The sequence below is a fragment of the Amphiura filiformis genome, chromosome 11, assembly GCF_039555335.1.
Source record: "Amphiura filiformis chromosome 11, Afil_fr2py, whole genome shotgun sequence".
NCBI lineage: Eukaryota > Metazoa > Echinodermata > Ophiuroidea > Amphilepidida > Amphiuridae > Amphiura > Amphiura filiformis.
In genome coordinates, this window is record NC_092638.1 from 10,322,907 (window position 1) to 10,340,542 (window position 17,636).

Consider the following 17,636-nt stretch of genomic DNA (forward strand, 5'->3'; position numbering starts at 1 on the left):
TAGTTCATGAGTAAAGAGTCACTTAGGGGATATCTCATGCATTCGAGATCGGCCTCAGGTTGAAGAACTACTTCCTAACCGCCTATAGTTCTTCTAGCTTCGCATAAATGAAGAAGTGAACCTTGCATATAACAATTTATCTAGTAAATGGTGACGGGAAATTACATGGACAACCGGAATCTAAGCTAAGGTGCTCTTTCTCATTATATAATATATCAAACATTATATAACAAAAGAAAGTACTTTTCTCCGATTTGTTTTTACCTTCAGTTGTGAGTTGCCCGGTGCTTGCAACGGCACCTAAAATAAACGAACAAAGGCTTTCATCTGAGGTATCAAGCACATCGCTTTTAAAATGAGTCTACTTTTCAGTGTAGTACTTAAGGGATCTAAAATGAGCGTTTATTGCGTTTCGACAGTATTTTTTGTAGGACATAAGAGCACCTCAGACCTATCGAATTGCATTCTGAATACGAAGCATGTCTTTCTGATATCAAATAATTTTCATTTTTGAAAATCACAATATAATACAAATTTTATGACAAATTATAAAAATTTGATATTTTTCAAATTTTGATATATACACTAGTGGAAGTTTTGGATGAGAAAACGGACATTTTGATGAGAATCGGCCAAAATGGTGAGAATTTAATTTTCTCATTCTCTTGGATGAGAAACTTCCTGGTGTGTGTGTCAATCATTATTGTCTTATTAAAACTGGTGACAATTGCTAATCCCCGATTATTATTTTCTCATCCAAAAGAATGATAAAATTAAATTCTCACCATTTTGGCCGTTTCTCATCAAAATGTCCGTTTTCTCATCCAAAACTTCCACTAGTGTTATCTGACAATTGCTATATTGCCCATATTCATGACATTTAAAGATGTCCGGATCTATGTGTGTCTTTATTACAATTAAAAAACCCAATCAATTATCATGCCATAGATAAATTAGGGTTTTAAAACTTATTTTCGTGTTTCACAATGTCAATTGTCATGAATATAGAAGAAAAGTTTACTGGTTTGAATAAGTCACACAAAAAAAAAGGAAAAAAAAAGTGAAACTGTTGGGGCTCGAACCACTAGCCTTTCGTTTCACCGTCTGAAGTACTGTCCATTACACCACGCTGTCATGTTGAAATAATTACGGGATTCCGTGATATATGGGTGCGCATTGCATTCTCGTGATTATGAAAATGGTAAATCTCGACAGACGATTTACATTTGCTAAAATCAGTAAAATGTAAATAATGTTAGAGCTAACAAAACGTAAAATAGTAAAATTAGATGTAGTTTTGAACAAGCTTTCAAACAAAACACTTTCCAAATAAAAGTTGACACCAAATCGGCCTAAATTATGAATTTTGTCAACGGTTTACCATTTCTAAATTAAAGAAACTCCTTGTATTAATATTCAGTATTAGACTATGGTAAACCGTCAAATCACTATGTGATTCAATGGGACGATTTACAATCGCACTTTACCATTTCACGCAAATAAAATGATCAATTTTAAAGATATTTCTGCATGAGTAGGCCTACTTCATGAGCGTACTAATGCGATTTTTTTTTATTGGTTCGGTTTTTTTGTTTTGTTTTTTGCTTTGGGGAGGGCGTTGATCTGAAAAAGGTGAAAAAGGTCGTTTTTTGACTATATTGCCCTGCACTGCAGCGTTCACGCGATACATATCCACTGAACTATATCATGCTGATCACTCACATCTGTAAGATTAGTAATGTTTGAAAAGAGCGCTATTGTATTCAATCTATGATTATAGACATACACAGGTGATGGGTGCAACCTGCTTGTAGTGCAGGGCGATATAGTCAAAATTGATACAATAAGTTGTTTTATTTTATATCCACATCATAGCTTATGCATTAACTAATATTCATTGAAAATTTGGAGTAATTCTATCAAGTAGTTTTAAAGTTACAGCCAAAAGTTTAAAATCAGATGTTAATTTTAGCGATTGCCTCATACAATCCCCGAAATATGTCTTGAAACATTAAAAGCGTCTTTAGGGAAAATAAGTCCCCACTCCCCGTGCAATGTTGAAACGTGCAAATGTGTTCAGCGTGTCTCCAAAGTGTCGCAACATTGTATGATGGGGGTGGGGAAGGGACAAGTGTTAATTGATGGCCCAGCTTTCTTCTAATTCCTAATATTGAACATTTTTATCCACATTAAAAATACACTTTTGATTTCATTCAAGATGCCTAAAGCGTTTCAAGGACATTTTTCGGGGATTGTCTGAGGCAATCGCTAAAATTAACATCTGATTTTAATCTTTTGGCTATAACTTTAAAACTACTTGAAAGAATCACTCCAAATTTTCAATGAATATTAGATAGTGCATAAGCTATGATGTGGATATAAAATAAAACAACTAATTGTATCAATTTTGACTATATCGCCCTGCACTGCAAGCAGGTTGCACCTATCACCTGTGTATGTCTACAATCATAGATTGAATACAATAGCGCTCTTTTCATACATACTAATCTTACAGATGTGAGTGATCAGCATGATATAGTTCAATGCATAGGTACCGCGTGAAAAAATTTCCATGACTATTTATTAATAGATAGGCTATGATGTGGGCACAAAATAAAGCAACTAATCTTTTATTTAGATAGTGGTCAAATAATTCTTTTGTACTGCATCCATTTGCATATCTTCTGGAGCGTGCCAAAAGAGGAGATGATTTGAACTAATGACCTTATGTGCAAGCACTCTATAAGTAAATACTTATGAAAACGTATGAAACTTGAACGTGGGGTGTGTGGGGGGGGGGGTTACACGATAATCGATTATCGATTTTCCTCCACCACCCTCAACCACACAAATATAACACTCCCCTAATCATCCTTAGCGACTGCGATTGAACATGACAGTCTGTGATCATCATTTCCGTGTTAGGTTTTAGAATTTAATTGAAAATTGAAAATTAATTGATCATTGATTGTCGGTTATCGACTGTCTATTACCCCCCCCCACCACCACCAACAACTCAAACACTGCTTAACAACGACATCTACCGGCATGGCGTGTTAAATAAAGACTGTGATAACGAACTCCTACACTAGTGGAAGTTTTGGATGAGAAAACGGACATTTTGATGAGAATCGGCCAAAATGGTGAGAATTTAATTTTCTCATTCTCTTGGATGAGAAACTTCCTGGTGTGTGTGTCAATCATTATTGTCTTATTAAAACTGGTGACAATTGCTAATCCCCGATTATTATTTTCTCATCCAAAAGAATGATAAAATTAAATTCTCACCATTTTGGCCGTTTCTCATCAAAATGTCCGTTTTCTCATCCAAAACTTCCACTAGTGTTATCTGACAATTGCTATATTGCCCATATTCATGACATTTAAAGATGTCCGGATCTATGTGTGTCTTTATTACAATTAAAAAAACCCAATCAATTATCATGCCATAGATAAATTAGGGTTTTAAAACTTATTTTCGTGTTTCACAATGTCAATTGTCATGAATATAGAAGAAAAGTTTACTGGTTTGAATAAGTCACACAAAAAAAAAGGAAAAAAAAAGTGAAACTGTTGGGGCTCGAACCACTAGCCTTTCGTTTCACCGTCTGAAGTACTGTCCATTACACCACGCTGTCATGTTGAAATAATTACGGGATTCCGTGATATATGGGTGCGCATTGCATTCTCGTGATTATGAAAATGGTAAATCTCGACAGACGATTTACATTTGCTAAAATCAGTAAAATGTAAATAATGTTAGAGCTAACAAAACGTAAAATAGTAAAATTAGATGTAGTTTTGAACAAGCTTTCAAACAAAACACTTTCCAAATAAAAGTTGACACCAAATCGGCCTAAATTATGAATTTTGTCAACGGTTTACCATTTCTAAATTAAAGAAACTCCTTGTATTAATATTCAGTATTAGACTATGGTAAACCGTCAAATCACTATGTGATTCAATGGGACGATTTACAATCGCACTTTACCATTTCACGCAAATAAAATGATCAATTTTAAAGATATTTCTGCATGAGTAGGCCTACTTCATGAGCGTACTAATGCGATTTTTTTTATTGGTTCGGTTTTTTTTTTGTTTTGTTTTTTTGCTTTGGGGCAGGGCGTTGATCTGAAAAAGGTGAAAAAGGTCGTTTTTTGACTATATTGCCCTGCACTGCAGCGTTCACGCGATACATATCCACTGAACTATATCATGCTGATCACTCACATCTGTAAGATTAGTAATGTTTGAAAAGAGCGCTATTGTATTCAATCTATGATTATAGACATACACAGGTGATGGGTGCAACCTGCTTGTAGTGCAGGGCGATATAGTCAAAATTGATACAATAAGTTGTTTTATTTTATATCCACATCATAGCTTATGCATTAACTAATATTCATTGAAAATTTGGAGTAATTCTATCAAGTAGTTTTAAAGTTACAGCCAAAAGTTTAAAATCAGATGTTAATTTTAGCGATTGCCTCATACAATCCCCGAAATATGTCTTGAAACATTAAAGCGTCTTTAGGGGAAAATAAGTCCCCCACTCCCCCGTGCAATGTTGAAACGTGCAAATGTGTTCAGCGTGTCTCCAAAGTGTCGCAACATTGTATGATGGGGGGGTGGGGAAGGGACAAGTGTTAATTGATGGCCCAGCTTTCTTCTAATTCCTAATATTGAACATTTTTATCCACATTAAAAATACACTTTTGATTTCATTCAAGATGCCTAAAGCGTTTCAAGGACATTTTTCGGGGATTGTCTGAGGCAATCGCTAAAATTAACATCTGATTTTAATCTTTTGGCTATAACTTTAAAACTACTTGAAAGAATCACTCCAAATTTTCAATGAATATTAGATAGTGCATAAGCTATGATGTGGATATAAAATAAAACAACTAATTGTATCAATTTTGACTATATCGCCCTGCACTGCAAGCAGGTTGCACCTATCACCTGTGTATGTCTACAATCATAGATTGAATACAATAGCGCTCTTTTCATACATACTAATCTTACAGATGTGAGTGATCAGCATGATATAGTTCAATGCATAGGTACCGCGTGAAAAAATTTCCATGACTATTTATTAATAGATAGGCTATGATGTGGGCACAAAATAAAGCAACTAATCTTTTATTTAGATAGTGGTCAAATAATTCTTTTGTACTGCATCCATTTGCATATCTTCTGGAGCGTGCCAAAAGAGGAGATGATTTGAACTAATGACCTTATGTGCAAGCACTCTATAAGTAAATACTTATGAAAACGTATGAAACTTGAACGTGGGGTGTGTGGGGGAGGGGGTTACACGATAATCGATTATCGATTTTCCTCCACCACCCTCAACCACACAAATATAACACTCCCCTAATCATCCTTAGCGACTGCGATTGAACATGACAGTCTGTGATCATCATTTCCGTGTTAGGTTTTAGAATTTAATTGAAAATTGAAAATTAATTGATCATTGATTGTCGGTTATCGACTGTCTATTACCCCCCCCCCACCACCACCAACAACTCAAACACTGCTTAACAACGACATCTACCGGCATGGCGTGTTAAATAAAGACTGTGATAACGAACTCCTACACTAGTGGAAGTTTTGGATGAGAAAACGGACATTTTGATGAGAATCGGCCAAAATGGTGAGAATTTAATTTTCTCATTCTCTTGGATGAGAAACTTCCTGGTGTGTGTGTCAATCATTATTGTCTTATTAAAACTGGTGACAATTGCTAATCCCCGATTATTATTTTCTCATCCAAAAGAATGATAAAATTAAATTCTCACCATTTTGGCCGTTTCTCATCAAAATGTCCGTTTTCTCATCCAAAACTTCCACTAGTGTTATCTGACAATTGCTATATTGCCCATATTCATGACATTTAAAGATGTCCGGATCTATGTGTGTCTTTATTACAATTAAAAAACCCAATCAATTATCATGCCATAGATAAATTAGGGTTTTAAAACTTATTTTCGTGTTTCACAATGTCAATTGTCATGAATATAGAAGAAAAGTTTACTGGTTTGAATAAGTCACACAAAAAAAGGGAAAAAAAAAGTGAAACTGTTGGGGCTCGAACCACTAGCCTTTCGTTTCACCGTCTGAAGTACTGTCCATTACACCACGCTGTCATGTTGAAATAATTACGGGATTCCGTGATATATGGGTGCGCATTGCATTCTCGTGATTATGAAAATGGTAAATCTCGACAGACGATTTACATTTGCTAAAATCAGTAAAATGTAAATAATGTTAGAGCTAACAAAACGTAAAATAGTAAAATTAGATGTAGTTTTGAACAAGCTTTCAAACAAAACACTTTCCAAATAAAAGTTGACACCAAATCGGCCTAAATTATGAATTTTGTCAACGGTTTACCATTTCTAAATTAAAGAAACTCCTTGTATTAATATTCAGTATTAGACTATGGTAAACCGTCAAATCACTATGTGATTCAATGGGACGATTTACAATCGCACTTTACCATTTCACGCAAATAAAATGATCAATTTTAAAGATATTTCTGCATGAGTAGGCCTACTTCATGAGCGTACTAATGCGATTTTTTTTTTATTGGTTCTGGTTTTTTTGTTTTGTTTTTGCTTTGGGGGAGGGCGTTGATCTGAAAAAGGTGAAAAAGGTCGTTTTTTGACTATATTGCCCTGCACTGCAGCGTTCACGCGATACATATCCACTGAACTATATCATGCTGATCACTCACATCTGTAAGATTAGTAATGTTTGAAAAGAGCGCTATTGTATTCAATCTATGATTATAGACATACACAGGTGATGGGTGCAACCTGCTTGTAGTGCAGGGCGATATAGTCAAAATTGATACAATAAGTTGTTTTATTTTATATCCACATCATAGCTTATGCATTAACTAATATTCATTGAAAATTTGGAGTAATTCTATCAAGTAGTTTTAAAGTTACAGCCAAAAGTTTAAAATCAGATGTTAATTTTAGCGATTGCCTCATACAATCCCCGAAATATGTCTTGAAACATTAAAGCGTCTTTAGGGAAAATAAGTCCCCACTCCCCGTGCAATGTTGAAACGTGCAAATGTGTTCAGCGTGTCTCCAAAGTGTCGCAACATTGTATGATGGGGGTGGGGAAGGACAAGTGTTAATTGATGGCCCAGCTTTCTTCTAATTCCTAATATTGAACATTTTTATCCACATTAAAAATACACTTTTGATTTCATTCAAGATGCCTAAAGCGTTTCAAGGACATTTTTCGGGGATTGTCTGAGGCAATCGCTAAAATTAACATCTGATTTTAATCTTTTGGCTATAACTTTAAAACTACTTGAAAGAATCACTCCAAATTTTCAATGAATATTAGATAGTGCATAAGCTATGATGTGGATATAAAATAAAACAACTAATTGTATCAATTTTGACTATATCGCCCTGCACTGCAAGCAGGTTGCACCTATCACCTGTGTATGTCTACAATCATAGATTGAATACAATAGCGCTCTTTTCATACATACTAATCTTACAGATGTGAGTGATCAGCATGATATAGTTCAATGCATAGGTACCGCGTGAAAAAATTTCCATGACTATTTATTAATAGATAGGCTATGATGTGGGCACAAAATAAAGCAACTAATCTTTTATTTAGATAGTGGTCAAATAATTCTTTTGTACTGCATCCATTTGCATATCTTCTGGAGCGTGCCAAAAGAGGAGATGATTTGAACTAATGACCTTATGTGCAAGCACTCTATAAGTAAATACTTATGAAAACGTATGAAACTTGAACGTGGGGTGTGTGGGGGAGGGGGGTTACACGATAATCGATTATCGATTTTCCTCCACCACCCTCAACCACACAAATATAACACTCCCCTAATCATCCTTAGCGACTGCGATTGAACATGACAGTCTGTGATCATCATTTCCGTGTTAGGTTTTAGAATTTAATTGAAAATTGAAAATTAATTGATCATTGATTGTCGGTTATCGACTGTCTATTACCCCCCCCTCCCACCACCACCAACAACTCAAACACTGCTTAACAACGACATCTACCGGCATGGCGTGTTAAATAAAGACTGTGATAACGAACTCCTACACTAGTGGAAGTTTTGGATGAGAAAACGGACATTTTGATGAGAATCGGCCAAAATGGTGAGAATTTAATTTTCTCATTCTCTTGGATGAGAAACTTCCTGGTGTGTGTGTCAATCATTATTGTCTTATTAAAACTGGTGACAATTGCTAATCCCCGATTATTATTTTCTCATCCAAAAGAATGATAAAATTAAATTCTCACCATTTTGGCCGTTTCTCATCAAAATGTCCGTTTTCTCATCCAAAACTTCCACTAGTGTTATCTGACAATTGCTATATTGCCCATATTCATGACATTTAAAGATGTCCGGATCTATGTGTGTCTTTATTACAATTAAAAAAACCAATCAATTATCATGCCATAGATAAATTAGGGTTTTAAAACTTATTTTCGTGTTTCACAATGTCAATTGTCATGAATATAGAAGAAAAGTTTACTGGTTTGAATAAGTCACACAAAAAAAGGAAAAAAAAAGTGAAACTGTTGGGGCTCGAACCACTAGCCTTTCGTTTCACCGTCTGAAGTACTGTCCATTACACCACGCTGTCATGTTGAAATAATTACGGGATTCCGTGATATATGGGTGCGCATTGCATTCTCGTGATTATGAAAATGGTAAATCTCGACAGACGATTTACATTTGCTAAAATCAGTAAAATGTAAATAATGTTAGAGCTAACAAAACGTAAAATAGTAAAATTAGATGTAGTTTTGAACAAGCTTTCAAACAAAACACTTTCCAAATAAAAGTTGACACCAAATCGGCCTAAATTATGAATTTTGTCAACGGTTTACCATTTCTAAATTAAAGAAACTCCTTGTATTAATATTCAGTATTAGACTATGGTAAACCGTCAAATCACTATGTGATTCAATGGGACGATTTACAATCGCACTTTACCATTTCACGCAAATAAAATGATCAATTTTAAAGATATTTCTGCATGAGTAGGCCTACTTCATGAGCGTACTAATGCGATTTTTTTTATTGGTTCGGTTTTTTTTGTTTTGTTTTTGCTTTGGGGGAGGGCGTTGATCTGAAAAAGGTGAAAAAGGTCGTTTTTTGACTATATTGCCCTGCACTGCAGCGTTCACGCGATACATATCCACTGAACTATATCATGCTGATCACTCACATCTGTAAGATTAGTAATGTTTGAAAAGAGCGCTATTGTATTCAATCTATGATTATAGACATACACAGGTGATGGGTGCAACCTGCTTGTAGTGCAGGGCGATATAGTCAAAATTGATACAATAAGTTGTTTTATTTTATATCCACATCATAGCTTATGCATTAACTAATATTCATTGAAAATTTGGAGTAATTCTATCAAGTAGTTTTAAAGTTACAGCCAAAAGTTTAAAATCAGATGTTAATTTTAGCGATTGCCTCATACAATCCCCGAAATATGTCTTGAAACATTAAAGCGTCTTTAGGGGAAAATAAGTCCCCCACTCCCCCGTGCAATGTTGAAACGTGCAAATGTGTTCAGCGTGTCTCCAAAGTGTCGCAACATTGTATGATGGGGGGTGGGGAAGGGACAAGTGTTAATTGATGGCCCAGCTTTCTTCTAATTCCTAATATTGAACATTTTTATCCACATTAAAAATACACTTTTGATTTCATTCAAGATGCCTAAAGCGTTTCAAGGACATTTTTCGGGGATTGTCTGAGGCAATCGCTAAAATTAACATCTGATTTTAATCTTTTGGCTATAACTTTAAAACTACTTGAAAGAATCACTCCAAATTTTCAATGAATATTAGATAGTGCATAAGCTATGATGTGGATATAAAATAAAACAACTAATTGTATCAATTTTGACTATATCGCCCTGCACTGCAAGCAGGTTGCACCTATCACCTGTGTATGTCTACAATCATAGATTGAATACAATAGCGCTCTTTTCATACATACTAATCTTACAGATGTGAGTGATCAGCATGATATAGTTCAATGCATAGGTACCGCGTGAAAAATTTCCATGACTATTTATTAATAGATAGGCTATGATGTGGGCACAAAATAAAGCAACTAATCTTTTATTTAGATAGTGGTCAAATAATTCTTTTGTACTGCATCCATTTGCATATCTTCTGGAGCGTGCCAAAAGAGGAGATGATTTGAACTAATGACCTTATGTGCAAGCACTCTATAAGTAAATACTTATGAAAACGTATGAAACTTGAACGTGGGGTGTGTGGGGGAGGGGGTTACACGATAATCGATTATCGATTTTCCTCCACCACCCTCAACCACACAAATATAACCCCCCCCCCCCTAATCATCCTTAGCGACTGCGATTGAACATGACAGTCTGTGATCATCATTTCCGTGTTAGGTTTTAGAATTTAATTGAAAATTGAAAATTAATTGATCATTGATTGTCGGTTATCGACTGTCTATTACCCCCCCTCCACCACCACCAACAACTCAAACACTGCTTAACAACGACATCTACCGGCATGGCGTGTTAAATAAAGACTGTGATAGCGAACTCCTACACTAGTGGAAGTGTTGGATGAGAAAACGGACATTTTGATGAGAATCGGCCAAAATGGTGAGAATTTAATTTTCTCATTCTCTTGGATGAGAAACTTCCTGGTGTGTGTGTCAATCATTATTGTCTTATTAAAACTGGTGACAATTGCTAATCCCCGATTATTATTTTCTCATCCAAAAGAATGATAAAATTAAATTCTCACCATTTTGGCCGTTTCTCATCAAAATGTCCGTTTTCTCATCCAAAACTTCCACTAGTGTTATCTGACAATTGCTATATTGCCCATATTCATGACATTTAAAGATGTCCGGATCTATGTGTGTCTTTATTACAATTAAAAAACCCAATCAATTATCATGCCATAGATAAATTAGGGTTTTAAAACTTATTTTCGTGTTTCACAATGTCAATTGTCATGAATATAGAAGAAAAGTTTACTGGTTTGAATAAGTCACACAAAAAAAGGAAAAAAAAAAGTGAAACTGTTGGGGCTCGAACCACTAGCCTTTCGTTTCACCGTCTGAAGTACTGTCCATTACACCACGCTGTCATGTTGAAATAATTACGGGATTCCGTGATATATGGGTGCGCATTGCATTCTCGTGATTATGAAAATGGTAAATCTCGAGAGACGATTTACATTTGCTAAAATCAGTAAAATGTAAATAATGTTAGAGCTAACAAAACGTAAAATAGTAAAATTAGATGTAGTTTTGAACAAGCTTTCAAACAAAACACTTTCCAAATAAAAGTTGACACCAAATCGGCCTAAATTATGAATTTTGTCAACGGTTTACCATTTCTAAATTAAAGAAACTCCTTGTATTAATATTCAGTATTAGACTATGGTAAACCGTCAAATCACTATGTGATTCAATGGGACGATTTACACTCGCACTTTACCATTTCACGCAAATAAAATGATCAATTTTAAAGATATTTCTGCATGAGTAGGCCTACTTCATGAGCGTACTAATGCGATTTTTTTTATTGGTTCGGTTTTTTTTTGTTTTGTTTTTGCTTTGGGGAGGCGTTGATCTGAAAAAGGTGAAAAAGGTCGTTTTTGACTATATTGCCCTGCACTGCAGCGTTCACGCGATACATATCCACTGAACTATATCATGCTGATCACTCACATCTGTAAGATTAGTAATGTTTGAAAAGAGCGCTATTGTATTCAATCTATGATTATAGACATACACAGGTGATGGGTGCAACCTGCTTGTAGTGCAGGGCGATATAGTCAAAATTGATACAATAAGTTGTTTTATTTTATATCCACATCATAGCTTATGCATTAACTAATATTCATTGAAAATTTGGAGTAATTCTATCAAGTAGTTTTAAAGTTACAGCCAAAAGTTTAAAATCAGATGTTAATTTTAGCGATTGCCTCATACAATCCCCGAAATATGTCTTGAAACATTAAAGCGTCTTTAGGGGAAAATAAGGCCCCCACTCCCCCGTGCAATGTTGAAACGTGCAAATGTGTTCAGCGTGTCTCCAAAGTGTCGCAACATTGTATGATGGGGGTGGGGAAGGACAAGTGTTAATTGATGGCCCAGCTTTCTTCTAATTCCTAATATTGAACATTTTATCCACATTAAAAATACACTTTTGATTTCATTCAAGATGCCTAAAGCGTTTCAAGGACATTTTTCGGGGATTGTCTGAGGCAATCGCTAAAATTAACATCTGATTTTAATCTTTTGGCTATAACTTTAAAACTACTTGAAAGAATCACTCCAAATTTTCAATGAATATTAGATAGTGCATAAGCTATGATGTGGATATAAAATAAAACAACTAATTGTATCAATTTTGACTATATCGCCCTGCACTGCAAGCAGGTTGCACCTATCACCTGTGTATGTCTACAATCATAGATTGAATACAATAGCGCTTTTTTCATACATACTAATCTTACAGATGTGAGTGATCAGCATGATATAGTTCAATGCATAGGTACCGCGTGAAAAAATTTCCATGACTATTTATTAATAGATAGGCTATGATGTGGGCACAAAATAAAGCAACTAATCTTTTATTTAGATAGTGGTCAAATAATTCTTTTGTACTGCATCCATTTGCATATCTTCTGGAGCGTGCCAAAAGAGGAGATGATTTGAACTAATGACCTTATGTGCAAGCACTCTATAAGTAAATACTTATGAAAACGTATGAAACTTGAACGTGGGGTGTGTGGGGGGAGGGGGTTACACGATAATCGATTATCGATTTTCCTCCACCACCCTCAACCACACAAATATAACACTCCCCTAATCATCCTTAGCGACTGCGATTGAACATGACAGTCTGTGATCATCATTTCCGTGTTAGGTTTTAGAATTTAATTGAAAATTGAAAATTAATTGATCATTGATTGTCGGTTATCGACTGTCTATTACCCCCCCTCCACCACCACCAACAACTCAAACACTGCTTAACAACGACATCTACCGGCATGGCGTGTTAAATAAAGACTGTGATAACGAACTCCTACACTAGTGGAAGTTTTGGATGAGAAAACGGACATTTTGATGAGAATCGGCCAAAATGGTGAGAATTTAATTTTCTCATTCTCTTGGATGAGAAACTTCCTGGTGTGTGTGTCAATCATTATTGTCTTATTAAAACTGGTGACAATTGCTAATCCCCGATTATTATTTTCTCATCCAAAAGAATGATAAAATTAAATTCTCACCATTTTGGCCGTTTCTCATCAAAATGTCCGTTTTCTCATCCAAAACTTCCACTAGTGTTATCTGACAATTGCTATATTGCCCATATTCATGACATTTAAAGATGTCCGGATCTATGTGTGTCTTTATTACAATTAAAAAACCCAATCAATTATCATGCCATAGATAAATTAGGGTTTTAAAACTTATTTTCGTGTTTCACAATGTCAATTGTCATGAATATAGAAGAAAAGTTTACTGGTTTGAATAAGTCACACAAAAAAAGGAAAAAAAAAGTGAAACTGTTGGGGCTCGAACCACTAGCCTTTCGTTTCACCGTCTGAAGTACTGTCCATTACACCACGCTGTCATGTTGAAATAATTACGGGATTCCGTGATATATGGGTGCGCATTGCATTCTCGTGATTATGAAAATGGTAAATCTCGACAGACGATTTACATTTGCTAAAATCAGTAAAATGTAAATAATGTTAGAGCTAACAAAACGTAAAATAGTAAAATTAGATGTAGTTTTGAACAAGCTTTCAAACAAAACACTTTCCAAATAAAAGTTGACACCAAATCGGCCTAAATTATGAATTTTGTCAACGGTTTACCATTTCTAAATTAAAGAAACTCCTTGTATTAATATTCAGTATTAGACTATGGTAAACCGTCAAATCACTATGTGATTCAATGGGACGATTTACAATCGCACTTTACCATTTCACGCAAATAAAATGATCAATTTTAAAGATATTTCTGCATGAGTAGGCCTACTTCATGAGCGTACTAATGCGATTTTTTTCAATTTTGACTATATCGCCCTGCACTGCAAGCAGGTTGCACCTATCACCTGTGTATGTCTACAATCATAGATTGAATACAATAGCGCTCTTTTCATACATACTAATCTTACAGATGTGAGTGATCAGCATGATATAGTTCAATGCATAGGTACCGCGTGAAAAAATTTCCATGACTATTTATTAATAGATAGGCTATGATGTGGGCACAAAATAAAGCAACTAATCTTTTATTTAGATAGTGGTCAAATAATTCTTTTGTACTGCATCCATTTGCATATCTTCTGGAGCGTGCCAAAAGAGGAGATGATTTGAACTAATGACCTTATGTGCAAGCACTCTATAAGTAAATACTTATGAAAACGTATGAAACTTGAACGTGGGGTGTGTGGGGGAGGGGGTTACACGATAATCGATTATCGATTTTCCTCCACCCCCCTCAACCACACAAATATAACACTCCCCTAATCATCCTTAGCGACTGCGATTGAACATGACAGTCTGTGATCATCATTTCCGTGTTAGGTTTTAGAATTTAATTGAAAATTGAAAATTAATTGATCATTGATTGTCGGTTATCGACTGTCTATTACCCCCCCCCACCACCACCAACAACTCAAACACTGCTTAACAACGACATCTACCGGCATGGCGTGTTAAATAAAGACTGTGATAACGAACTCCTACACTAGTGGAAGTTTTGGATGAGAAAACGGACATTTTGATGAGAATCGGCCAAAATGGTGAGAATTTAATTTTCTCATTCTCTTGGATGAGAAACTTCCTGGTGTGTGTGTCAATCATTATTGTCTTATTAAAACTGGTGACAATTGCTAATCCCCGATTATTATTTTCTCATCCAAAAGAATGATAAAATTAAATTCTCACCATTTTGGCCGTTTCTCATCAAAATGTCCGTTTTCTCATCCAAAACTTCCACTAGTGTTATCTGACAATTGCTATATTGCCCATATTCATGACATTTAAAGATGTCCGGATCTATGTGTGTCTTTATTACAATTAAAAAACCCAATCAATTATCATGCCATAGATAAATTAGGGTTTTAAAACTTATTTTCGTGTTTCACAATGTCAATTGTCATGAATATAGAAGAAAAGTTTACTGGTTTGAATAAGTCACACAAAAAAAAGGAAAAAAAAGTGAAACTGTTGGGGCTCGAACCACTAGCCTTTCGTTTCACCGTCTGAAGTACTGTCCATTACACCACGCTGTCATGTTGAAATAATTACGGGATTCCGTGATATATGGGTGCGCATTGCATTCTCGTGATTATGAAAATGGTAAATCTCGACAGACGATTTACATTTGCTAAAATCAGTAAAATGTAAATAATGTTAGAGCTAACAAAACGTAAAATAGTAAAATTAGATGTAGTTTTGAACAAGCTTTCAAACAAAACACTTTCCAAATAAAAGTTGACACCAAATCGGCCTAAATTATGAATTTTGTCAACGGTTTACCATTTCTAAATTAAAGAAACTCCTTGTATTAATATTCAGTATTAGACTATGGTAAACCGTCAAATCACTATGTGATTCAATGGGACGATTTACAATCGCACTTTACCATTTCACGCAAATAAAATGATCAATTTTAAAGATATTTCTGCATGAGTAGGCCTACTTCATGAGCGTACTAATGCGATTTTTTTATTGGTTCGGTTTTTTTTTGTTTTGTTTTTGCTTTGGGGAGGCGTTGATCTGAAAAAAGGTGAAAAAGGTCGTTTTTGACTATATTGCCCTGCACTGCAGCGTTCACGCGATACATATCCACTGAACTATATCATGCTGATCACTCACATCTGTAAGATTAGTAATGTTTGAAAAGAGCGCTATTGTATTCAATCTATGATTATAGACATACACAGGTGATGGGTGCAACCTGCTTGTAGTGCAGGGCGATATAGTCAAAATTGATACAATAAGTTGTTTTATTTTATATCCACATCATAGCTTATGCATTAACTAATATTCATTGAAAATTTGGAGTAATTCTATCAAGTAGTTTTAAAGTTACAGCCAAAAGTTTAAAATCAGATGTTAATTTTAGCGATTGCCTCATACAATCCCCGAAATATGTCTTGAAACATTAAAGCGTCTTTAGGGAAAATAAGTCCCCCACTCCCCGTGCAATGTTGAAACGTGCAAATGTGTTCAGCGTGTCTCCAAAGTGTCGCAACATTGTATGATGGGGGGTGGGGAAGGGACAAGTGTTAATTGATGGCCCAGCTTTCTTCTAATTCCTAATATTGAACATTTTATCCACATTAAAAATACACTTTTGATTTCATTCAAGATGCCTAAAGCGTTTCAAGGACATTTTCGGGGATTGTCTGAGGCAATCGCTAAAATTAACATCTGATTTTAATCTTTTGGCTATAACTTTAAAACTACTTGAAAGAATCACTCCAAATTTTCAATGAATATTAGATAGTGCATAAGCTATGATGTGGATATAAAATAAAACAACTAATTGTATCAATTTTGACTATATCGCCCTGCACTGCAAGCAGGTTGCACCTATCACCTGTGTATGTCTACAATCATAGATTGAATACAATAGCGCTCTTTTCATACATACTAATCTTACAGATGTGAGTGATCAGCATGATATAGTTCAATGCATAGGTATCGCGTGAAAAAATTTCCATGACTATTTATTAATAGATAGGCTATGATGTGGGCACAAAATAAAGCAACTAATCTTTTATTTAGATAGTGGTCAAATAATTCTTTTGTACTGCATCCATTTGCATATCTTCTGGAGCGTGCCAAAAGAGGAGATGATTTGAACTAATGACCTTATGTGCAAGCACTCTATAAGTAAATACTTATGAAAACGTATGAAACTTGAACGTGGGGTGTGTGGGGGGAGGGGGGTTACACGATAATCGATTATCGATTTTCCTCCACCACCCTCAACCACACAAATATAACACTCCCCCCCCCCCCCTAATCATCCTTAGCGACTGCGATTGAACATGACAGTCTGTGATCATCATTTCCGTGTTAGGTTTTAGAATTTAATTGAAAATTGAAAATTAATTGATCATTGATTGTCGGTTATCGACTGTCTATTACCCCCCCCTCCCACCACCACCAACAACTCAAACACTGCTTAACAACGACATCTACCGGCATGGCGTGTTAAATAAAGACTGTGATAACGAACTCCTACACTAGTGGAAGTTTTGGATGAGAAAACGGACATTTTGATGAGAATCGGCCAAAATGGTGAGAATTTAATTTTCTCATTCTCTTGGATGAGAAACTTCCTGTGTGTGTGTCAATCATTATTGTCTTATTAAAACTGGTGACAATTGCTAATCCCCGATTATTATTTTCTCATCCAAAAGAATGATAAAATTAAATTCTCACCATTTTGGCCGTTTCTCATCAAAATGTCCGTTTTCTCATCCAAAACTTCCACTAGTGTTATCTGACAATTGCTATATTGCCCATATTCATGACATTTAAAGATGTCCGGATCTATGTGTGTCTTTATTACAATTAAA

General features: G+C 35.2%; 1 protein-coding gene across 1 annotated transcript in view; it reads right to left on the minus strand.

Moving 5' to 3' along the window:
- LOC140163468 (uncharacterized) overlaps window positions 1-17,636 on the minus strand; it is a 51,549-nt gene that overhangs the window by 1,312 nt on the left and 32,601 nt on the right. The window lies entirely within an intron of this gene.